The sequence below is a fragment of the Phlebotomus papatasi genome, chromosome 3 (genome assembly GCF_024763615.1).
Source record: "Phlebotomus papatasi isolate M1 chromosome 3, Ppap_2.1, whole genome shotgun sequence".
Classification (NCBI taxonomy): Eukaryota; Metazoa; Arthropoda; class Insecta; order Diptera; family Psychodidae; genus Phlebotomus; species Phlebotomus papatasi.
The window spans coordinates 15,231,302-15,254,591 of record NC_077224.1 but is presented as its reverse complement, the minus strand read 5'-3'; the positions used below and the strand labels follow the sequence as shown (position 1 = coordinate 15,254,591).

The 23,290-nt window shown below is 33.6% G+C and overlaps 2 protein-coding genes across 11 annotated transcripts in view; one reads left to right on the top strand and one right to left on the bottom strand.

Moving 5' to 3' along the window:
- LOC129807826 (protein abrupt) overlaps positions 1 to 23,290 on the top strand; it is a 169,800-nt gene that overhangs the window by 38,650 nt on the left and 107,860 nt on the right. The gene's annotated exons all lie outside the window — the stretch shown is intronic.
- The window catches only part of LOC129807828 (voltage-dependent L-type calcium channel subunit beta-2), a 130,985-nt gene that overhangs the window by 87,904 nt on the left and 19,791 nt on the right, over positions 1 to 23,290 (bottom strand). The window lies entirely within an intron of this gene.

Below are 23,290 nucleotides of genomic sequence, written 5' to 3'. Positions count from 1 at the left end.
TCAATTGATGGATATTCTCTTCCTCCTTGGTAGATTTTTGTAAGAAGTGTTTTTCTCGAAGCACTCTCAAGTGTAATTGAATTTAATGTGATTGTCGTTTTGTTTCTTTTTCTCTTGCTCAGTACTTTGAAGTTTGAATAGGAAAAAAAGGCAACTTGCAGATAAAATCAATTAAATGTGGAATATCTCGAGAGAGAAAGAGTGAGAGGGAAGCTGAAAAAAATGCTTTAACTTTAATTACATATACGTAAGCTATTTCTCATACGAAATGTACATTAAGAAGAATCATACATGTTCGATTTTAAGATGTGTCTGACTATATAATCTTCAAAACATTTTATTGGTTTGTTCGAAAAAAAAGCACATTGCTCTTTCTCTCTGCAAAAATTCTATTGGTCTTGTTTATTGGGGAGAGTGGGGCAGTTTCATGAATGGGCAGATTCAGTCTTTGCGCTTTTGAATTTGTCCCTTTTAGAGGAATGGACCAAAATCTTGAGTGTTACCTGAGGAATAGCTAAAGGGGAAATCTATCTCCTGAACATTTTTTTTTAGTACATGCCTGTTCTCATGTGCTTCTTTCTTGTCACGACTGAGCACATGGACTGGATGAAATAGTCGTGACAGGAACAAATAGAAAGGAAAGTCGATTATACTGAAGCATATCAGTACAGCCATGTACTAAAAAAATGTCTAACAGATAGATTTCCCTTTTCATTTGTCATTGGAACAGCATCATTATGCATGAGCCCAATAATATAAAACAAAATTATTAGAATGCTGAATAAGTAAGGACACAATCCATATTATATCGAAGACCTAGTATGCCATTTTTTTGAAAATAATTAGACTCTTGAGTTAAACAAACATAAAACCAGAAATATATTTTCTACTTTTATTTAATAATTTTATACACCAACTTATACCCCGTAATAGTTTAGTACGTACAACAGACCACCCGAGGCACTTTCTAGAAACTTTAATAAAGTGATGAATTTCATTTCTGCATATAAGCACAGCAATGGAGAAATTTCCTTTTCCGTAAATACTCGTTCATTGCTGTTTAGAACTTGACTTTATTATTTAATTCTGAACTATATATTGGAATTATTTAATGAAGTAATATTGATTTAAGGAATTTCTTAATTTCTTAATAAGTTGTCCAGTGTTATGGTGCTATTCCATATAAGGGAAAGATCTTTCTCTTGAACATTTTTTTAGTACACGGTGGTTCCCATGTTCTTCTGCGTAATCTACTTTTCTTTGTGGTGATTCCTATTAGAAGTGTTTGGTGTTTTAAAACAGGACCAGGACTGGGATAAATAGTTTTGGATAGATAGAAAATAAAGTCGCTAATGCAGAAGCACTTGAAAACGGTCATGTACTAAAAATATGCAGGAGAAATATTGACTCTTTTAATATTTTATTGGAATAGCACTTACAGTTTTATTTCGATTATTATATAGATTTCCTAAAAAAGATAAATGAAAGAATTAAAAAAAAAGTCTTTTGAATGATTTTGAGTGTTTGCAAGTTTAGTTTTCATAATTTGTATAGATTTTTTGCGAAAATCTTTTACTGAAGATTACAAGCTCTAAAACAGTTTAATAATTCTATTATTTTTAGTACAGGCATAAAACCAAAGTGGACTTGGGGCTGAAAAGTAGACACGAATCAAATCAAACAAATATCAAAAATATGTTTAAAGCTTGATTTTTTTTTTAAAGAAGAAAACTACGCATCAGAAAAGCAGGAAAATCATTAGAGAATTTCTTCTTATTTTTTTAATGGGTAATTTTTCTATTTGTCTGATTCTGTAACGTAAAATGACAATTTTTTTCTTTATTACTCTGTGTATCAAAAGACTATTTTTTCGTGCTGTATAAGGAAAGTGGTAGGTGTCTCGGATCAAGGAGAAATGGTGCATTGTACGAGATAATATTTATATTTTTTTTAAATTCAAATTTAAATTTATTATTATACAGTAGGTGGAGAAGTTCAAGTATCTCGGGGTGTTATTCACGAGTGATGGTAGGATGGAGGCAGAACTCTCGTCGCGAATCGGTCAGGCTTCTGCAGTAATGAGGGAGCTTGGCAGAAGCGTGCTGAGGAAGGTCGAGCTTAGTCGATCGGCTAAATTATCGGTCTTTAAAGCTGTGTTCATTCCTATTCTCACCTATGGTCATGAGATTTGGGTAATGACCGAAAGGGTAAGATCGCGAGTACAAGCTGCCGAGATGAGGTACCTTCGAGCGGTTAAGGGAATCACTCGTAGAGATCGAGTGAGGAATGTGGCCGTTCGTGAGGAACTAAGAGTCGAGGAGCTGCTTCTTCGGGTTGAGAGATCACAACTTCGATGGTATGGACATGTTCAACGCATGAATGAAGAAAGATTCCCCAGAAAAGCTATGCAAGCCATTGTGAGGAGACCTCGGCCTCGAGGCAGACCGAGGACAAGGTGGCTGAATCAAATTCAGAATCTTGCCTTGGAACGCCTCGGGATCGAACCCGAACATCTTCCTGAAGTGGCGGAGGATCGACAAGCGTGGGCTGCTAATTTGGATGTCATGGGCCCGCGACCCCAATAGGGATAAGCGGTTGAAAATGAATGAATGAATTATACAGTAGTAAATAGAATTATTAATGCATTCTTATTTTGAAATAGTAAAATTTTAGAAATAAATTGCTGTATATTTCGTAGATTTATTTTCAAATTGTTTTGAAATTTTGTCTAAGCATATTTTCTTTAGAAATGATAGAAATTCCTCTTGCAAATCATAATACATTAAGTTTCTTATATTTTCGATATCTTTATTTAAATCAAAATCAAAATGTATTCCGAAACTGCCCCACCTTCCCCTAGTTCAAGGCAACAAATTCATGGGCCTAGGAGAGAGAATTATGTATGGGGATATCTAAAATAAACCCATAATATTATTTATAAGAGTATCTCTTTATTCTTTACTTTTCTATATTTTTCTTCAACGTGAAAAACACAAGATGAACCGCAACGGCCACAAATTAGTGTTTCGATCGAGCAATAAAACATTACGGTACTTCCGTATGAGCCTCGCAATCAATTGGTGGTCTTATTGATTGGGTAATATAATAAATTTGGTTATATTACATGAATAGAATGAATTAATGGAATTGTGAGGAGCACTGTAAGAGATGAAGATGGAATCTCTTCGTCCAACAAATTTTTCTAATGTTAGTTTCGGCTGTTTCGGCTAAAAGAAAACTTGCTAACACAAAAAAATATTTCATGCACTTTTAACCTGGCAATTGATGAAGCAGAAGCTGTTTGGGGTCAAAACAAGAAATTGCTCAATTAAATTATCGCATCAATAAATCACTTGTTAAATAATTTGCCACATTTCAATTTATTATCCATGAGCAGCAATTCTTGGCGAATTATTATTTTTGCACCATAGAGAGTACAGGAAATCCCAACTGATTTATCATTTGCCTTTCCGATAAAACCTCGGGACTTGTGCAAGTGGGAAAAGAAGAAATTCACTACGATTTGTGGAAGTTTGAAAACCCGGCTGACCATGGTTCTTACCTTCTGCATTAATCAAAAAAAATTTGCTTCTTTACTCTACAAATTCTGTAGTTTATATTTTCTTAGTTGAAAAATACTGTTTTATTTTCTTTTCAAAGTCGAGATAGGGTGAACATTCTGAATTTAACATTGAAACGAAAATTAGTAGTTGTTTTTTTGACAGCTGTCAAAATTTTTTTTAAAATACTTCATTTTACAAGGATGCAAATGTTATAAAGCGTTTGTTATAATTAAGTGTAGAAAAAGGAATACATCCTAAGACATTTCAAAAACTTAATTTTCAAGTTTAATTTTAATATTATCGATTTCCATTAACCAGCCTTCGGTAAGATTGTTGAAAGTGGTGGAAAATAGAAAATTTTCCACAGGGAATTTTACTATAGCGCAAGATGGGGTAATTCGGAATCATGTCTGTTTTGGAATTTTAAGATTTTCTAACTGTTTCAGATAATCAAGAAGAAAAAAAAAACCACACAGAAGTACAAAACCTTACATTCAAGAGTACTTCTTCATTGTTTCTTTTCCTTTTCCCATCTAAAACTGTAAGGAAATCTCAAAGTTCCAAATTAGACATGATTCGAAATTACCCCATCTTACCTTATGTATTATCCAAAAATTATTTTCATTTATTGAATTTTCAGTCAGAATTTTATAAAACTGGTCCTACCCAGATTAAAAATATTGTTACCAAACTTTTTTTTATGTTTCAAAAACGTTTCTAATGTTTTCTTTATTATTTATTATCTTTTGAAATTTTTCTGACGGATATTGCGCCCAGATAACAATCGAAATGATCTTCTGGATCTTCTGAGGTTTATTACATAAATATTTACGAACTTTTTGGAGGTTATACGATTTATGAGCAGTTCATATGTAACCAGTGGGAATTCACAAACTCTTACGAACAATTTTACGAAATATTTTTATTCTCTTTATTTAATATCGATAATTTATGAATTGAAATTAAAAATTGAAGAGTTCTGGAAGCATTTGCGATTATTTGATTTTGAATTTTTCGTAGAAAAACTCTGAAAAATGCTTTGATAAATTACTTCTTCGAGAACTTATCGAGAGGAAAATGGCGGACGATGCGCTTTGGGATATTTATTTTGGGAAAAATAATTCATTTTTTGTATAAAATTCATCGAAAATTAATTAATTAATTTGTCAGTAGTAAAATTTACGGAGAAATTCTCTGGTTTTGATTTTTCCTGTGTATTTTCGCGTGAATATTCCTCTAAAAAATAGCATCTAGCGGCGGTTTGTGTTGCCAGATTTAAATGTCGAAACGACTTTTCCTTGTTAGACTGTATTTCATGATTTTTGTTAGTGTTGTGCCAAACATTTCTTGAAAAAGGCTACGGGTCAAATTCATCAGACAACATAGAAAAAATTGAATGGTAAGGAGGCTCATGTCATCTTCAAAACCCACTTCAAAACCTTTCTCTACTGGCAGTTACCAGTACTAATAGAACTTTATACAAATAAAATTAAAGCCTTGCATTTAATTAAGTACTTACTAAGTAATTAATAAGTACACTGGTAAAAATAAAAGGGTCAAATTGACCCTTTTCCAAAGGATGGATCATATTTGACTCTTTGAAAGGGTCACCAGGAACCCTTCGAAAGGGTCACGGTTTTGACATCTATTTAATTCCGGAATAAACGAATAAAAAAACAATGAAAAAGTGATCTTTGGTGTTCGCTCAGATGAGAGAAATATGATATCAGTAATAAGTTTACAATAAAACATGATTATTCGTGATAAATGTGCATACTAAATTTCAAGTGATACAAAATTGAACCTTTCAAAGGGTCAAATATGATCCATCCTTTTGAAAAGGGTCAATTTGACCCTTTTATTTTTACCAGTGTACTGAAAAAGTACTTAATGTGTTAGTCAGGTACTGTCGCTTTTATTTAAAAGGTAAATTGGGTTTTACATTCATAGTAGACTCTTGCTTATTCGTCCAAGTGGAACCATATGTCTCCTGGATTTAGGGATTGATACATGTCAAACTGTTTGAATATCAACGATTTTTTGTGTTTACTAATGAAGTTTCTGGAGAGAATCCTTACCTGATCTTGTGGGTATTCTCTCTGAATATGCATACGTTTTAATAAGAGTCACAATAAGTCAAAATCATAGCAGATTATAGTAATTTGCGTAAGATCCTTTTACATGTCAATACACCCGTCTGACTAGATAAGCGTAAATTAAAGCCTGAATTAACCCCTATCTTTCATATCTTACTTTTAAGGAGCTCTCGTAGAAAATACCCCTTACCAAATATATGTGAGGGACACTGTTTTGCGCTCGTAGTGGGGAGCATCGGAACTAATAAAATAATGTTGCCAGCCATGTTACTCAACTTAAAGTTATTCAAAGGTTTTCATAGTGATATCAGTGGATTTTATTAATACTCGCGATTTTATTAATACTATGAATTATGCCACGATGTGTTGCGTGTATATTGAATACGTGAAACAAGTTGCAAACCTAAAGTACGTGTTTTTTTTCGTGGATATTTTTTCTAGGTAACTTTTTACAAGATATTTTTTACTATTCTAAAGTGTTCAATCGGTTCAATTGTTATTACTGATTAAACGATGCATAGGGGAAACTGGGGCACCACCTTACACGGGGTAGCACCAAACACTGCGATTTTTTTAATCAGATATTCGACTTCAGAGGACAAGACTTATCGAAATTTATAGGCATTATAGGGATGCTTAATTAAAAGTAAAAATTAATATTTGGTGCTAACCTGTGTTCGGTAGTGCACCAGTTTCTCCTATTTTTATTCCGTTTGTACAATATTTCGAATTAAAAATAGAAGGTGCCAGAGACAAATTCATTCGTCCGTCTTTGATATCCGTGAAAAACTCCAGTCCTTAATTAAGACCTACCATTCAAATCTTAGCATTAAGGCCTAAAATAGTGGCCAAAGTTGGGTGATAAATAAAGTCTTAGCGCTGGGGCCCCTTACCCTGTGTCAGACGGACAATGTCAGTAAACTGTTTTAAAATTTAACTGACACACGGATTATTTTATTTTAGCCGGACAAAGAGTAATCTAAGCGTGAATCTATTGTATTCTTTAAGTAATTAAGTTTCGCAGTGATGTTTTTCAAGGAAGCAAATCTCTTACATTTTCAGTACGGAGCATTGCTTGAGAATCGTACACATTGCCATGCGGGATGGGTCATAATTTTCTGGTTGCTTCAAATGAACACATGTTGCTCATTTGGAAGCAAAAATTATGTATCTCGAGAGGCTTTTCTTTCGGAAGCAAGTACTGAGCATTGAAATATAGTTAAAATACCGAAGATATCGAATATCACGGCTGTAAGTGGTGTATTTGAAATGGTGGAGCATCTTAGGAGTAGAAAAAAATGTGTCACTTACTCTTCTGAGGAGAGTTCTTTTTGGGTGCAAATGAGCTGATGTTCAAAAATATAACATTCCCGGATGAGTGTTGGAGAAAATAGACACTTTTTTTTCCTTTTACCATTTCTCACCAAAATCTCAAATAATAATACAACACGAAAATCTGGAGAGATTGAGAGAAGTGCATTTTATTTTTCTTCTTTTCAATAATCTTTTTTGAGATGGTTTTTTTTTTTTGAACTGTGGGTGTTCATGATGGTTAGTACAGGACTTATTGTTCCGGGGGATTTTTACTGAGGGTTTAGTGGGAAAAAGTGGTACATTTCAATGCACTCGGAAATATTGCAAGTTTTTAATGGGTGATGTTGAACACCTTAAGTAGGTTATTTGCTCAAATATCACGTTTGGTTTATTGTGTATTAAAAGTATAATAAAACGCACGTAGTTCATTTACGTGGAGGAATCATGACTTTTTGTCCATGAACAACTTCACCAAAAGGAAGCACGATAAATTGAGGTGAAAAGGACCAAATGTATAAAATGTTGATGCTGGAGCAATTCCAGGTAACAAAAAACCATCTAATGGAATTTCATGTTTGAAAATCAAGAGAAATATAGTGACGATATGTACCTGTCTTATCGAATGCACTCGTATATGTGTTTTAAGGAGTAATTTTTTTTCTAAACCAAAGCCTCTAAAAAAAAGAAGGGAAAAATAAATTATACCGAATAGCACTGTGGATATACAACGTTTTTTCTCTCTTTCTCAAGTAAAGGATCCCACTCCCTTCTTTACCTGATGATTCAAATGCAATGCAGAAGGTGCCAACGTAAGGAAAAAAAAACATGTATTGAGAAGAAGAAATAAAAATCTCGATATGCTTTGGGATGAGAGAAGAAAGTCAAGTTACAAAATCTTGACCAATGCAGCAATTTCGATAAGAATTATAATGTCCATTAGGGTATTAGGGTGTACCTATATGTGCTTTGTTCCCAAGTGAATAAGCGACTGATGTAGTTTTTTTTGTTGTTGTTGGAGAAATGCGGAGAAATAGCCAAGTGGTTTAGTTGAACCACCTATGAATGCGTCTCTTTATGGAAATCTCAATTTTTATATCGAATTTATATGAATAAAATGTAAATGACAACTTTACTTGTGTCAGCATCGAGTCCATTGAACTGCACAATCAAAAATTCAATTCTTCAGATATTTTAGAATTAAAAAAATCCACCATGAAAATATTCTACAAATGACCTCTTTCTACCTTATTGAAAAATCCTCACGCTAGAATCTTCTAAAGAAATATGATTTTGCTTTGAAACTATTGCGATTATTGAAAGTCTTTTGTAGATTTTATAGAATGTTCTTGAATGTTGTTGTGAGTTGACGTTGAAAAGGTCCCAAAAGATCTTAGTAGGACCTTAGGGCACAAACAGACTCAGACTGATCCTTAGGGGATCTTTACGGGTCCTTAGGGTCCTAATGTACCCTCTCGAGAACCACCCTGAGTCTATTTGGGCAGGCAGGGCCTCGAAAATTTCTAAGCCTGTAAAATTTGACAGGGTCCTCAAGACCCCTATAGGGCCAAATAGACTCAGGCTGATCCAGATTTAATCTAGTTTAACTTTTAGAATTTGGCAGTAAATATTAGTCACAAACGGGTCCTTAGGGTCCCAAGTCCCAAGGGTCCCTCTCGAGAATCACCCTGAGTCTATTTGGGCTCTTAGGGTTCTTAGGGCTCTAAAAGTCTAAACAGGCTCAGGCAGGTCCTCGAAAATTTCTAAGCCTGTAAAATTTGACAGGGTCCTCAATGCCCTTATAGGGCCAAATGGATTCAGGCTGATCCAGACTTAATCTAATGTAACTTTTAGAATTTGGCAGTAAATATTTGTCACAAACGGGTCCTTAGGGTCTCTCTCGAGGATCATCCTCCTGATTCTATTTGAGTCTTAAGGGTTTTTAGGGCTCTTATACGGGCTTCAGACCTGAGACTTAGTCATATGGCTTAACAGCTCTAATTTCTTATCAATCACGATTTTTTTGGAAAAATTTATCATTGGATTGGATTATTTAAGATAAATGACCTGTTAAATTACCAAAAAGCAATTAAATTTCTCGCTATTTAGGATTTTGAGATCTTCGGGAACTGGGCTAAACCTTTAGTCTGAAACAGCTAGACCCTAGCTTTAGCTTAAACTGATCCTCGAAAATTGGTTAGCCTGTAAAATTTGACAGAATCCTTAAGGTCCTTATAGAGTCAAAATGGACTCAGGCAGATCCTCGATAATATTTAACCTATAAACCCTAAATCAAATTGAAACCTGTAAATTTGTAAGTCGCAAACTGTTTTAGGCTTATGTGATAGGAGCATCTATTAAAGGTTCTTTGCAAAAATTTCCATCGCCTAATCCTGTACTTCCAAATTTTAAAGGTTAAATATTCTCGAGAATAAGCCTTTCTTTTGGGACTTTAATGTTATCTTATCTGTTATTAGGGTTACTAGGATTATTTTCTTTTTTTAACCTGAAGAAAATTCTTGAAGATCACTGATCCAGTTCTCAAATGAAATTAAAAATAAAACTTTTAATCGAAAACAGAAGTTGAAAGAAATTTAAAAAATAATATGATTACCTTGTATTCAAATTTCCAAATAGAGGAACTGGGTCGAATTTCGGACATGTTGCATAAGGCCTAAATTTGTTACTTCTTTTTCTGGAACCTTGTCAAGAGGTTTGAAAAGTAGTTTATAACATTTGTTTTCCTTAAAATTATTCTTTGAACGTTAAATATAAATACTTCTTTTGTGTGTAATATCGGACACCAAGGTTTTCAAAGTTTTTTGCCCTTATTGGTTTCTTCCAAGCATTTTCAAAGGGATTTCAAGGAATTCAAGGGGAGCATTTCTCAAAGGTGTAGAGTATAGTGATCATAGATTTTAGCGTTTCAGAATTTATTTCACCTAGGGTGAAAGGCACACCTATTAACCTATTGACCTGACGTGTCATGACTTATTGACACCCTACTCTGTACCATTTGGAATACGAAGTTTGAATACTTATCCTTATCGAAAAATGCAGATTAATAAAGAAACGGTATATTACTTAGATTTTATTGAATGCATTAAATAAACCTCAGCATTTTGACAAAAGTATCAATTGGGGTTCCCTGTCGAAGAAGTATTTCTTCGACTCTATACATGTTCTTTTTCCTTTACCCCCAATTCACCTTCTTTTAAAGGTGATGATAAAACTTTCCTAAAAATATTAACTGAAACAATCCAATTGAATTTCTAACCAATCTTAATTACTGGTTCTACCGGTTGACAGTAATTCAAACTTGTCTCGTATCCAAGACCTCTCCAAGAAATGTTACTTAATTCCAATCTTATTAAGAATCCCTTAATACTGAACCCTTATGGTGGGTTAATTTCACCACAAAGAAGAGAATAAAATTTTATTAAAAAGAATAAATTTTTGTAATACAAAAGAGATTAAAGTCAAGTCACCAAATGACTTACATTTTGGCGCACATTTTATATTAAATTTATTCCACTTGTTTTTCAACATACAAAATAACACAAAAATTACTCGCTTTTCATTGTAGTTACTTATTTAAATAAACTGTCATTACATCCTCTATCGCAAAGTAGAAAACGTACAGTGGTCTTTAATTAATTTACTCACTAAATTGCACAGAATCAAGATAAAATAAATTGCAGAGAATGAAAAGCACTAATGCTGTTATCACACTTGCTCATTAAAATTTTAATGCCATTTAAATTAATTGTTGCTTATGAGCATTCAGTTGTGTGATTTGTGTATCTGAATCACTTAATAATTAGAATTTAATCTATTTATTGGCAAAAACAAGTGGATATGGTCCGCAAAATTTGGTCTTAATTGACCTGTAGAGTTAATGCGATAAATTAATACTCCCTCCGTCCCAAAAAAAAGTCGTACGTTTGGGGAAAAATTAGGGATTACAGAATTGTTTTACGGTATGTTTTTGTTAATAGTAAATATCTTACGTATGAACTATTCTCCATCTTCAGTAGTAATATTGAGGTCCACCTACCACGGTAAGATAAGGAACTGGTGTCTTGAAGATTTATTTTTTTCACTTTTTTTCGAAGAGCTCCGGTCGATATGTAACTTTTGAAAATTCTACTGAAATTAACGTTGTTAACTAGAATTTTATTTAAAAATTTAGTGTACCAAAGAAGGGATTTATAGTTCTTTTCGTTATGCCATAACAATGGGTCTAAATTCACAAAAAGGGCAATAAAACCAATCTTTCTCTTTTTCTACGTTCTGTGATATGGGTGCTGAATGGTTGAAGATAAAGATTTGATGTCTTTGGACGACCCCCACCCCCCGTAAGTCAACTTTTGGATTTTCAATATGTTCTTAGTTTCCCCCGCCCCTCCTCTTCCTCAGAAAAAAAATCGCACTATGTGTTTTTGAGCAATCCCAAAAAACAATATGGTTTTTGGAGGGGAAGGGAGGGGGGGGGGGTAAATGAGGGGTAGGGTAATGATCCCAAGGTCGACTTACGGGGACGTCGCCGAAGGTGCCAAGCTTCTATCTTCAACCTTTTGGTACTTAAAACTTACTAAAAATATTCAGAAGAAAGATGTTTTTAAGACATTGTTTTCTTATCTTACAATCGTAGGTGGACCTCCATATTACCCATTGAAGATGGAGGATAGTGAGTACATAATATATTTCCAATACACGGCATTTCTACTTTACGTCGTCTCTTCCTAGCGATTTTCTTCCAAACGTACGACTTTTTTTGGGACAAGAATTTTTCTCAAACGTACAACTTTTTTTGGGACGGAGGGAGTACGATTTTGTTTATTTTTTAATGTGAAAATTTGTAGGTCTTACAAAATACAGTAGTAAGAACAAATAGAAAGCAAAGGGAAAGTAATTTTAAAAACCGAAGAAACAAAATAAAAATAAACTAAATAAAAGTAAAAACAAAGTAAATAATTACCTAATATCTCTGACTGAGAAAACTATTTCCAGGATTAAGAATTTCCACTGTTTAACTCCGGAGTAGGTTGATCATCAATGCTAAGACAGCAGTAGACGGAAAAATCTTTTGTTTGTTATTTAGCCTCCTAGAGACACTCAGTTTCAAAGGCAATCCCATTTCAAAAATATAAATAAAAAAATAAGAATACCAATTTAATGGGTTAACGAAAAGTATTTTGTCTAGAAATCTATTTTTAGTGCCAAAAAAGTAATTAAAGGATCAAATAAAAGTTCTTCGAACATCCAAATATTTTTGTTCATTTCAGAAAGATATTTTTACTTATTTTTAAAAATTTCTATATTTTAGTCTTGTAGTTTTTTTTTATATAGAAAAATTTAATATTATGTAGAACTATTACAGTACGACTCCACTAGTGTCAAAGTATGAAAAAATTAAAAACTTGAGACATTCCGTCTGTCACAGAGTAAGCAGTCTGCAGATTAGAGATTTAGCTCAGTTCGAGAAGGTCTCAAAATCCTAAATAGCGAGCAATTTTATTGATTTTTGAGAATTAAATGGTTCAGTTTAGTAATAACCTTTCGAGGAGGCAAAGCCACTCCAAAGCCAAGCCAAACCTATTCAAAAATCTACAGGAAGCCTAAAGTACAAGTTCACGTACTTGCCGCTTTAGCGCTGATTGATCTGTCATTTCGAATTCCAGTATTCTTGACACTTCAACTGTCAATAGTGTCAACAACAGAGTGTAGACCAGGGGTGTGCAATTTGAAACCATATAAACGTCAAAATAAGTTTGTTCAGGTAGATTTTTGCCATTGATGCACGAGTTTCATTTGACGTTTGTTCGGTTTTAAACGGTTCTTACACGCCTCTGGTGTAGACGTTTACTGCAAAAAGTGAGTTTTTTTGTAGTTTTGCAGAATTTAAGGCTGGCAGAACATTTGAATCGCAATAAAATAAAAGTCCTTCTGTCCTTCTCATGAACATACTCGCTTTTGTGTAATTCGTCTGTTTAAATGTTCGAACTTCCAACGAGTTTTTATGTAAGTTCTTTCTGATATTCCTTCAAAATCGATAAAGGAAAAAATTTCAACCAGGGAGGGCTCTCAAATCGGGAAGATTATTACTGAACGAGAGAAATAGGTCATTTATCTTTAATCATACAATCTTAAGTTAAATTTTTTTGTGATTAAAGTATGTATTTTTGCAAAAACTAAAAATACATGGAAATTCGAGGAACAAAAAAGTGAACGAAATTGCGAGCTCTCCGAAATTTGATACACTTACCATAATAATAATAAAAGATTATTCAAACTTTGGGTGAAAGTGCCCAGGCTTCGTAATGACTAACTTTTCCTTTTGTTTCTGAATAAATGTGACTACGCAATATACAGTGCTCGATCTCTAATCCGGATCGGCGTAATCCGGACGAGTTATCGACGGTTACATTTAAAATAATTTTGAGGTCATGCGTGCATGTCTCTTCACCAATGAAAATGAACTATTTTGTGAAGTTTTGGTTTAATAAATGAAGTATAATAGCGATAATAGCATAGAATTCTTTAATTATGTCTTTTTAACCTTCTTTAAAACTTTTGCTCTAATTCTACAAAAAAATCTTGTATTAATATTTTCGAGACGTTGAACAAATTCAAAAATTCATCCGGATTACGAAGCGGACATCTGGCATATTGTCTCCCAATCATCCAGATTACAAAGCGGGCACTGTATTTCAAAAACTGGACAGTACCCCTAGTTTTTAAAATATAGGTGCGATGTGTAACATTTACTGAGAAACATAGGAATATTTAAGTCATGGGCACTTTGCCTTACCTTGCCGTCTATACGTCCTATATCATTTGTCCGCCGCCGGCTGTGCATTGATGATCAGCCTCCGGGGAAAAACGCTTTTCTTCCATTTTTTCATAGGGTGATCTACTTAGAAAATTAGATAATATTTTATAAAAGTATTTTAGCCATAAAATATTTAACATATTGTCTAGAGCCAGAGTTTAACTGATCCAAAGTCATCAAATAAGAAGTTTTAAACAAGCCTGACCAACACACAAAATGCAGCACCATGAAAGTGATTTCTTCATTGTTCAAACATCCTTTTTTCTCTCCCCCACAGAAATGCAATCGTTAGATTGAAGTCCTCACGTACAATCTACCTGTGTCCATAAGATATGATTTTTTTATCGCAAATTTTTCAAGTTATGCTCAGCACATTTTTATTCCTTGACGAATGATTTTCCTACCTGGGACAAAAAGTCATTTGCTCATTTTTTCCGCATCTCAACTACCCCTCAGTTGGTTGGATAGCATCAATAAATATAATTTCGACTATATTTATTTTACTTTAAAAAAAAATAACTCCATACCGAATAACTTATATGTTAAAATATATTTTTACCTTCGAGCAAGTCCCTCTTTTCATACCTCTCAGAATCCCATCGTTATTTCATTTTTTTTTGCTGGCGATTTATTATTTTATGGGAGTTATCTTCTTTTTCTCGTCTTATTTTTTTTTATCGTGGACAAGAGAGACGATGTACGGAAAAATAATGTGTGGAATACTCTTGTATGGATGGAAATCGTTAAATTTCACAGATATTGTATGCTATATGTTGCATTGTATGTGGTGAGATGCGTAATTGAGCCCCACTTGTTTCAAATATGATTTAAAATGGCATTAAAATACGCTAATTGTAGTCAAAGCATTGTCTTTTGAAAACTAGAAAAAGTCGTAAAGATTTTTTTTTGGTGCTCACACCCGCCTCCCCCGGCTTTTTGGGCCGTTCATTTTTTCATCATGAACAATTACCAACTCTCTTCATTGTTTTCCGTCTTCCCGGAAAAGTGTGGTACGCGGAATTCCAAGGTTTGAAATATTCATTTCAGTACTGGCTCTTTTAATTAACTGAAAAAAAACAGAGGTTGAGAGGTATTAAATGCCCCAGACATACACCCGAAAAGTAAATGAATTATGTGCGATTGTTAGTACGTATATTTAACAAAGAGAGCCAAAATAATCATGTTTGTATGATAATAATTCAACAATTCTCCAAAAAGCAGAAAAAAAATAATAATGCTGCAATAAAAAACCCACACACATTTATGAAGTTGACCCACGAATATTTTGGTTTTCTTTCATTTTATCTACTTCTCATATTATTTTTTTTTTATATTTTTGTTTTTTTTTTGGAGTGGGTGACTGTCGAAATTCGTTTTTTCCCTTCAATGTCCCCTTTGCAATTTACAAAATTTATACACTATTTTACCCATGACTGCATTATAATACCTAATTGCCAAAAATTAGAAATTAAACTTTGCTGTCCATAAAGTTGCCACCAAATATGCATAAAATAACTATAAAATTTCATCACTTCTTGTGACTTTCTTGCATCAACACAATATACTTTTGCGACAAGTTTGTTCATTTGTATTTGAAATCCTATTTTGATTATTTTAAAGGAATTTAAATTAATTTTCTCAGTGTGATACAAAATTTTTTATCTAAACCACTAAAGATTCCATATGTTTCCATCAACATTTCACCTCAATTTGTGCACTTAGACATGGTTATAAACTTATAGACAAAGAGTATTATGAATAATTTCATGTTTCGTGTGCCAGATATTTTTCTCTATGAAAAGTGATGGACATGACTTTTCGGCATTGAATATAGGGGAGAGTGGGGTGCAATCTGTTGATGTTGGAAATTACAAATTACTCTGACGAATGCAATACTGCCAATTAAACCGTGTTAATATCTTGTAAAAAAGATGATCTTTGTCAATTTGTCAAAACTATTTTTTCATTTAACCCTTTAACGACGAGACACTTTTTACGGACTGAAAATCAACAACAAAAATTAAACTGAGAAACATAATGAATGATAAGTCTTACATCTAACCTTGAAAAGTCCAACAGAGTCTGATTCGGTATGTTTTTTGCTTCTATGAACGATAGGGACAAAAATAACCCAAAAATTGAAGTATTTTTTCTGACAATACCAATGAATAATATTTTTCGCTTTAATGAAAAATATTACGTGTGAGTATTGAATTTTTTATTGCCAAAAGGGTTTTGCTTAAAAAAATTGGAAATATAAAAAATAAATAAAATCAATTATGAATTTGAGAACTTAAAAATTCGCCATTTTTTAGCTTAAATATTTACTACATAGCAAATAGTTAGAGACTTGCAAAAAATATTCTAGATTCCTTCAACCTTCTACTTTACAGTTATGTACAGACAAAAGAAAAAATAGCTTTAGGCAGTCAGGAAAAATTATTTTCTTTATGGGACACCGGTGTTCCAATCGTCCTTAAAGGGTAAATTTATGGACAAACATCTTTTTGACAAACTTTTAGCAAACAAGTGACAAACCTTTCGTCTCAAATTAAAGAAAAGGTATGAAATGTCATACAGATCTTTCAATAAGTCCTGAAGCTAGCATGTAGATGGCGCTTCTAATGACAAATCCATTCGGTTTTTTTTAGAACAACCGTCAAACAATATTTGTCAAAATTTTGTGATTAGTTTGTGATTTACAAAGATATCAGTGATGCAATTTTTGATATTATCAAGACCTATATTCAAAAAGATATCATGTTGATCTAGCTTTTCTTTTTCTGTTCGAATTCAAAGAAGGAGCGGTACATATAATCAGCTTTTTTCCAGAACGGTGTGACTTAACCCTTTAAGGACGAGTGGGACACCGGTGCGGATGCGGTGTCCCAAAAACAAAAAAAAAAACAATTTTTTGACTATAGAAAGTTATTTTGTCCTCTAAATGGTCCGAAAAAGTAGTTTTTATTTTTGGGACACAGGTGTCCCATTCATCCTTAAGGGTTTAAACGGTAAAAGAAATTGATTTTCGGTCTTCAGAGCATCCCTTCCCCCAAAACAACATCCTGTAATGAGTCCTTTATTGAAACCATCCCCCACCCTTTCCATAAACTTCAAAATCATATTTTCAAAGTTTTAAAAGTTTCTACCAAATGACATTGTCATATTGTTACCACTGAGAAAAAAACGGGGGTGCGATTTACTCGTTTTCCTCATATTTTTAAGACTTATTAGGGGTAAAAATATATCAACCTTTTTTAATGTTAATTTTACACCTTTTTAAGGGTAAAATTAACATGAAAAGGATAACTTTAACCCCTAATACACTGAAAAGCATAATATTTACACCGATTTCGGATCAATACTGCAGGGTAAAATAAACATTTTCGGAATGTTATTTTAACTTTTTCGGAAACTACTCTCACAGCAAATCTTAGCTTAGTAAGTCTAATCCCAACTTTTCTCCGATAAAGTGTAAACTCATTTCCAATAAATTGTATACGTTTGCAAAAATTCTGACTGTTATAAACTTTACTATTCAAATCCGTTCCTGGGCCGCTTCTAGACCGCTGCTTTGTCATTGCCTTCTGGGTCTTTGTCACTGTACCTATAAGTTGGAGAGCCGAGTCAGTCTGGTCTAGAACGTTAGAGAAAAGGAGTTGTGGACTTGGGTCTTTGGAGAATCTAGCTGGGTGCTAGAAGATATGGCGACTAGTTCCTTTAAAGGAGCCCATTCCTTCTCAATACTTCCAACCTAATAAATGCGACCGGTAGTTTACAAAAAGCAGCCGTGAAGTGTCAATTTACTCCTTTAGATAATCCACTAGTCTTTCAAGATCTAGATGATCAACTGGTTCTTAAAGGGGTAAGTCGTTGTCTCTCACCGCTTGACCTTTAGGTTATGTAACTTATAGATCAACAAGCAGCGTAAAGCTAAATAGTGTGCTGTACGGCCACATTTTAAGTCAGCAAATCAACACTCTACGGTTCCTTTTCATGGAGTGCAGTTTGGATTAGACTTACCAAGCTAAGCTATTTCTGAGATAGTAGTTTAGAAACAATAATTTTTTTACTGACATATTTTAAAGTGATCCTTGAAGAGTTAAACGGTGTTCACTAAGTGCTTTTTCTTAACGTTTTTAAATACTTTTAATTAAATCGTTAAATCGTTAGTCTAATATACTGAACACACCTACAACTTGTTAAGTCGAGAAACGGCCGTTCAACTAGAGGCTGTGTACGGGCGTGAGAGGTCACGCGTACCGGTAGTAACTGCGAGAAAGCATAAAACCTCAGAATGCAAGAGAGAGAGAGAGTCAGCCGGACCATCACTCGTGACGAGGTCATAATTCTGAAAGGTCTAGAGCCAGTTGGTTTAACGAAATGCTGAACCTGGAGCTGACAAGGCCACAGAAGGCTTTCCGTTTCTTCTTGCAAGTAGTATCCTCAGATACTACAATCAAACTACATTCCCTTCAGTTTCCCACTAAACTGTCTCTCGGATTAATAACTCTGGGCATAACTCTGTCTAGAACATAAAGAGAATATTTAGATCTTAGGTGAAACTTCTATATATCGAATTTAGGATTACTTATAGTCTTTTTAACAGCAACCATAGTGTTGAGAATTTTGGCTCACCTAAAGTAAATGACAATTTCTCCTGTTAGCCAATTCCCTGTTCTTATGGAATAGATTCCCTGATCTCTGAATTACCTAAAGTAAACAATAATTTCCTTCAATTAGCTCTGGCTCCTGCACACAAGGGGAATATCACCAAGTCTCTCAATTACCTGGAAAATATGCGAAATAATTGGAATAATTCCTCAATCCGGGAGAACGGATCAACGATTTGAAACTGCTGCTTTTTTCTTCCACTAATGCTATATTTAAACACTCCTCCTTCAAGACTACACTCACAAATTTTAATTTTTTCTTGCCACTGCCCTAGAAACGTGCTTCCTCATGGATTTTCATCACAAAGACTCTTTCCGGAACTAACTCCAACGGTAAACAACCACCATTGCTAAAACTTTTTCACTGGCCACTTTTGCAGGCATGCAAGCCTACATGAAATACTATCATGAATTGCTCAATAAGCTTCAAATTTAAAAGTGATAACGTTCAATTGTAAACACATGGTTTTTCTTTCTTTCTAAATCCGTGCAGACTTTCCAAAATCGTTAAATTTCGTCTTAAAATGTAAATAACCTTAAAGGCTGTTCAATTCTAGAGGATTACATCGACTAAGCATTAAAGAATTGTTTTTAATAAGTGGTAAATCATTTAATAATATCAATAGTTGAAATAATTATTTATATTATCAATATTATTAAACCGAACAATTTCTTGAGGTGAATATGAATAAGGAGTCGTGGAGGTCTAAAATTAGTGCTCCAACTCCATGGAGGATAAACAGTTGAAAATTTATGATTAAATGAATAATACTTAAGTAACGATAAAACGCTCGAGTAAGTTTCATACTTTGAAAAAATTAGCTTTGTTAAGTGGGCAAATGGCGTTTGGTAAAATTTTGTCAAAAGAATGTTGTTTGCCAATTTGACAAGCCTTTCCTACATTTTATACGGAAAATATCTTTTGACAAACTTTTAGCAAGATTCAGTTTGTCGTCGATTTGACAAAACTTTCCCATATTCTGAATGGAACAACAAACATCTGACAAACTTTTTCTTTCAGTAGAGGCATTACGAATACTAAAAAATAATATTTAAAATTGACGTAAGAAAATGGTAATTTTTAAGAAATTATACTTGACATGGAAAAATTATATATTTCTTTCGTCAAGTTTGCAATATGATACTCATATTCTTTCCGTACAGAAGTAGATTTTGAAAAATTCGAAAATCTATTTGAAGATCCAAACAAGATACTTTCTTACTTCTTCATATTTTCGTAAGTTGGCGGAAGTTACATCCTATTCGAATTTCGAAGTGCTCAAGTGTCAAAATGAGACGGTCTTCACATTGTTGTAAGAAAAAAAAAACAGAACAACAACGTTTACTGTTCTTTCCCCAGTATCTAATCACTCCATAATAACTAGGTAACTCTTTTGCCAGCTTTTTAGTGTGATATTTGATAAATTTTCCGCACCTTGGTCGAAAATTTAGTACAGTAGACTCTCTCTCAATCGGGAATATGGGGCAAAATGTCATACGGTTTAGCGATAGAATTGAGCGTCAAAGCCTTTGTAAATTCCACAAAAAGTGCTCAATTATAAAGAATCATGATAAAATAAGAGGAACTACAGCGAATTTGAGCAAATTTGCTTCATAATTAAACGTAAAAATTGTCAACAAAATTTGACGCCCGATTGAAAAAGAGCCGATTGAGTGAGAGTCTACTGTATGAAAATCCGAAATTTAATTTGAATTATTCGAACATCAACGACTTTTTGTCCAAGGCACTATTGGAGAATCAAAATCTACTTCTGTTTGGGCTCATTGAATCGTATTGCATTTTTAATTTAACTATCATCTAATATTTATATTTCAATTTAAGTAACAATTTTTAGTAAAGTATTTACCCAATCTTTTGCAATCTTATTATTTTAATTTTCAATTGTTTGATCTGTCCCTTCTGTAACTTTAGTATAAAACTGGGTAAGATTTTTTATCTCATCCTAGTTCAACCCCGCTTTCCCCTATGTATCACTTTTTTTTCTAAGCACATCTTAAAATCAAATGCCTGGGCTGCAAAGTAGTAATATAAGTGAAAAAATTATAATTAAAGAATGCGCTATATATAAATATGATGTAGATTTGGTAATTCATCGAAATGAAAATTTATCCATATGACAAGTAAATTGTTGTTATTCGATACACGCGATTCACCATAAGCACGTTGTCAGGTGTGGTTGGGCAAAAAAAAGCACAAAAAGCCCGAATGGGAGATAGAGATGGAGAGATGTAAATAATCAGCTTTTGTGTTGGGTTGATAGGTCATGCAAAGAAGTTTTTGTTGGCACTTTATTTAAATCAAACTACATTTCACATTTATAGATGAGGGAGGTCAGTTATTCTAACTCTCTTCTTTTTTTTTTATTTTTTTTATTACACTCTACAAATTTTCTCTATAACCAAATGCATTTGCGCTATTGTGTTTAATTTAAAATCACGATGACTATCGAGCATGTTCCAATGTGGTAATGTTGAATCATGGACAAATGCGCTAAATAGTCGGATTATCAGCGGGTTTAACAGTTAAATTGTGTAGGAAACAATCAATTATAATCGTGAGGTGGTTGAGTTTTTTCCCACTTGAGACATCATTCATTCTCTCTTGGAGATTCTTGACCATCAATTCTCACAAGAAATCAATCCATTTGACGTGCTTTTTCAGTGAAAGTATTTTTCTTGCCTTCTTCTATCCATCAGATATGTTAACACATTTTTGAGATGTGTTGGGGAATTTTTTTGTTCATTGGTGTCTGCATTGGTTAGAAAACGGAAAAATGTTTATTGCAAATGACAGCAAAATTGAGATGTACGGATGCCAAAGCGTCACCTGATTAAATTTCATTGAGACAAGATACTGAAAACAAGGCCTAGTTTAGGGGAAATTGGAGTAGATCTGAACAATTTTGGAAGATAAGAATTCCACTTTAGAAGAAATACAGTAAATTTTAGGAAAGGGTTACTTCGAGGCTACCCAAGTAGCATGACAAGATGCACGGCATTAAGTCATGAAAACGTCGTTCAAACGTCTTTAATGTTACGACAGCAGGATCACTAAAATTTTACTGATTTGACAGTAATAGAAAGAGATGTTAATTTAGTGTCGTAATGCCGACGTCACGGTTGCGATTGTGATTCATTAAAATAAAGAATCATATTGCCAGCCTTATAGAGAAATATTTCATTATAGGTTATGCAATATTCAATATTTTACAACTTGATTAAAAGGTTAACTAAAATTTAATTTGTAAGCTCTTCAAAATGATTATAGCGCCACCACGCTCATTATTCTACTTGTGGCGCCATCTAACCAATCTGTGCATCTTTTAATTTAAATTAACTATGCCGAAAATTGTCACGCTTACCCTATCCAATTCTAAGACAAAATTCTCCGAAAAATCACTAAGCTTAAATTAGCTGAAACCCACCCGCAAAAGTTTTTGGCTCACCCGAAAGGCTATAACTGATAAATGGTTGATGCCTTGGCTATCCCATAAGACCCATCACCCGAAAAATGGTGGATGTCTTGGCTAATGAATAGTCATTTCCGTTTTTTTTTATGCAAATTTAATATGATGAAACATGTAAATTATCAGACCAAAAGAATTCTCAATGTAAAATGGAATTAAACACAATTTGTCAACATTTACGCATTTCATCGTGTTTTCTTCGCATGAAAACAAATAATAGAAAGGCCTATTCATTAGCCAAGACACCTACCATTTTTCAAGTGACGAGCCTTTCTGGTAAGGCAAAACACAAACCTTTTGTCGGGTGGATTTTGGCTATCTTCAGCTCTTTAGCACAAAAATCTGATCTAACTCTCGTCGAACTTACAGTAGAACCCCGCTATACGCCATCGCTCTATAGTCCACAATTTATCGACCGTTGATTTCAAAATACTGATTTTAAGTTAGGTTATGTTTTTTAGTACGGGACATGCAATGTTCTCATAATTATTTTAATATTTTTGGCAAACTTTATCAAGAACAAAGAATTTATTTACCCGGCGCTCACCGGTTTCCACACCTATTGAATTAATTACCAAAAATTACCAAAAATTTATCAAGAACTTTATTGAGTGGTTGTGATAATTGTGATCCATAATGAAGAGAGCGAGGACAAGTACCACAATCGCAAAGAAAGTGGAAGCCGTCGAGCAATTTCAATACTAAAAGTCGTTGATAATTTAAAAAAATGACATGGACTGTAGTGCGACACAAGTGTCAAATTTGGAACGAAATATGGCCTACAGCGGGGCTCTACTGTATTCAAAACTTTTTTTTTAATGAAACATGAGGTTTGTCCAGCTTAAAATATTAAACCGTTTTACGCTGAAACAGCACGGGCTTGTCCACTTCACAACCAAAAAGTTAAAACTTTGCAACACGTCGTTCTACAGCAACATGTAGGGGAAAGTGCCCATGCTTTGCACGGTTCCAAGCTTCATACATATACGTATACCGATGTGAATCACTTACGGTACGTAGTTTGCCAAGACTGATTCCTTGCTTAATACATCAGACTTCCTAAACATTTCATTATGAGGACTAGTTTTTGACGTTTTAGTTGCTTGGACAAACAGGATGCTCCAAAATTATGAAGTTAAATAACCGGAGTAGATCCGTACACTTAATTGGGCAGATCGGTACTCCCTTTTTCACCTTTTACAGTTATTTTGGTCACTTTTTACTGTTTTTAGATATGTACAATATTTAAGATGAATAACTCAAAAGAATTAAGAAAGAAACACTAAAAGAATGCAAATCTTATATATTTTTAATTGAACTTTTG